The sequence below is a fragment of the Rhinopithecus bieti genome, unplaced genomic scaffold (genome assembly GCF_001698545.2).
Source record: "Rhinopithecus bieti isolate Rb0 unplaced genomic scaffold, ASM169854v2 scaffold_10271, whole genome shotgun sequence".
Lineage (NCBI taxonomy): Eukaryota > Metazoa > Chordata > Mammalia > Primates > Cercopithecidae > Rhinopithecus > Rhinopithecus bieti.
In genome coordinates, this window is record NW_016806626.1 from 950,873 (window position 1) to 954,004 (window position 3,132).

A 3,132-nucleotide genomic window follows, 5' to 3' on the forward strand; every position below is an offset into this window, starting at 1 on the left:
AAAGGCAGAGTGAAAGGCCATCATAGATTTCTTTAAAAAAAAAAAAAAAAAAAAAAAAGGAAAAATCTTTTATTCAATGAGGAAACTTTGCCTTCATTCAACAAGTAAATTTATTTGAATTTGGATTTTTTTACTTAGCATATCTATGATTCTGTTTTCATTTATTATAAAAATTTAATAAGCTTTTACTTATCTTTAACATAGTCCTTAATAAACATTTTAAATAGGAAGAGACCAAAGATAAAACTTTGTAAGATGTCTGAATTGGCAATAAGTCATCAAGCTAAGTACAAGCCCTTTAAATTTTACAACTTAACCTATTTTTCTAAATCTTCTCAACTGGGCTGAGATGGACTAAGTGACTTTAGGAAAATCTTTTATTAAAGAAAGACAAACTACTTATCCCAAATCCCCTTACCTAATTTAGCAAAAACATCAAATAAACATTTGTGTGTCTATTATGAAATAAAAGTGTATGTATTTAATAATTATTATATATAACATAAACGTAAACACTTAATTATGATCGAGCTTAGTGTTAGGGTTCTCCAGAGAAACAGAAGCAATAGGATATATAGAAACATATAAAAAGAGATTTATTATGAGAGATTGGTTCATGCAGTTATTGAGAATGAAAAGTCCCATGATTTGCCATCTGCAAGCTGGAGGTATAGTTTCACTGCAAACATGAAAATCTGAGAATAAGCGGATACAAATGGTCTAAGTCCCAGTCAGAGTCCAAAGGTATGCAACTGGAGCACTGATGTCCAGGGACAAGAAAAGATGGATGTCCCAGCTAAAGCAGACAGCGACTTCATCCTTTCTCCTCCTCTTTGTTTTATTCAGGCCCTCAGTGGGTTAGATGATGCCCATCCACTTTGGTGAGGGCAACTTTCTTTACTCAGCTTCCTGATTCAAATGATAATCTCTTTTGGAAACACCTTCACCCAGAAATTATGTCTTACCAGCTATCTGAGTATCTCTTAGCCCAGACAAGAAAACACATGAAATTAACCATCACAAGACTGTTTTTAGTAAACTCACTACATCCTTTTCTAAAAATTGTTCACCTATCAGTTACATTGCTATTTTTTATGTTCAAAAATCTATATTTAATATAATGTCATTTGTACAGCAATACCTTAAAGCCATTGATTATATATTAATCTCTGCACGTTCCAATATTAAAAAGTTAACTGGTTCTGAAGCAGCCTCATTGTCTGAAATGTTACCCAGAGTTGTCTCATGACCAAGAAAATGAAGAAGTATGACACCAAGGGTGATATTGGACTGTAGGCAAAATAAGAAAAAGAGGGAACCTCTCAACGACTTGAGAGGGGGCCTGAAAGAAGGTTGCCAGCTTTGAGGCTGAGTCCAGGGTTTTTATAGACTGGAGGAGGAAGAATGTGCTGACTGGTCTGTAGACCATTTTGGAGAAAGCACCAGCTAAAGGTATGATAGTGTAAGGAATCAACTGGAGGTAGAGGTGAAGTTGGCTTGGGACCAATCAAGAACTGAAGCGATGGCCCACCCTATGTAAATGAAGACTTAGCCCAGGGCCAATTACAGAAAGTCAGGCATATGTAAAATAAGTGAAAAGTGAGAGACCAATAGGTGAAACATAAGAGACTAAGGTGTGCCAAAAAGAGAGACATGTGTCCAAAAAGGGATGGAATTTGCTCATTTGGGTACACAGAGTAGCGTTTCCATTCCACGACGTGTGCTCTTTCTTATCTGCGGCCTGCGGTTTGATTTTCAGGCTGTTCTTTGTTTGAAGGAGTTTTACTGAGGACCTACAGTAACTGCCTACCTGAACTGTTTCTTCCTTTCTCCTCTCTCGGTTCAAATACTTTAATTTAGAATTTCGTTAGACAAATATTCCAGTGTCTTAATTTTCTAAGACTATTGCTCTCAAAACCAACTCCATATTAAAATCATCTGAAGAGTTATAAAAATACCTACTGCAGACAATTGAATTCATATATTTCAGGTCCGGGTGTGTCAGCACTGTAGTTTGTCTAACAAACCATTTTAAAACTTGGGGGCTTAAAAATACAACAATTTATTTGCTAATTATCCTTTAATTTTGCCTGAACTCAGCTCAGTGGATATTCTGCTGAAAAGTTTGGTATTACTAAGCCATAGCATTGGTGAAAAAGACATTATTTCAATAAGAGCCGAAACCAGACAGATAATCTAAGACTAGGAGAAGAATTATAGGAACGTGTGAACCAGGGGTTGGAACAGAGAAGACTCAAGGTATTCACAATAACTGCCAAATTAGCAACTGGAATTTACATTTAGGGTGTAACAGATAATTTAAATTCCTTATAGAACCATAAATAAATATAAAAACTTATATTCTAATCATCTCAAATCATCTAATAGTTCATTTCTAATAATTCATTTCCACACAACAGAAGAAATACACACAAAATGAGTAAAATACAAAATTAAAAATGTTTTAAACATCACCATGGTTGTCTTTCCCAAGACCATGGAGAATGAAATTATTATAATTGTGAAATATTAATTCCAAAGTGTTGCAGCATGCTAGCCATTCTAGAAAAGTTCATATAATTGTATATGTTTATAAACTATTGTATTTGATTTTAGATATTTTCCATTTATATATCTACATGTTTTTCTCAATTGAATATCACAACGAAATAGCTTGCTTCTGGAATCAATTACATCAGGAAAATATTTTGCAGTTCAGTTAATTAGGTTTTCAAGAGACAAAAATAAGTTATGTAACTGGAATCTCAGTGTAGAATGTCAATAGTACTTAGTAGGTAATCTTTGCTCTATGAGAGATAAACTGTACTTGTTATGAAATATATCATATTTTTAGGAAATATCAAATTTCTTATATTAAAAATTTCATAATGCCACTTGAACATTATCTTCTATCAGATACATTTTTGTGATACAGCTTAGATGACTAGAGCATTAGCAATGAGTCAGTAATTTTAACTCAGTTTTTTGTTTTTTGGAACTGATGGCTTCGTTAGAGAAGAATTCACAGATAGTATAGGCATTCTCTTATGAGAATCTCTTAATAAAAACAAGTTCATGTATATTCTGTTTATCCATTAACTATACTTGAGGATCACTGATACACACAAAAAA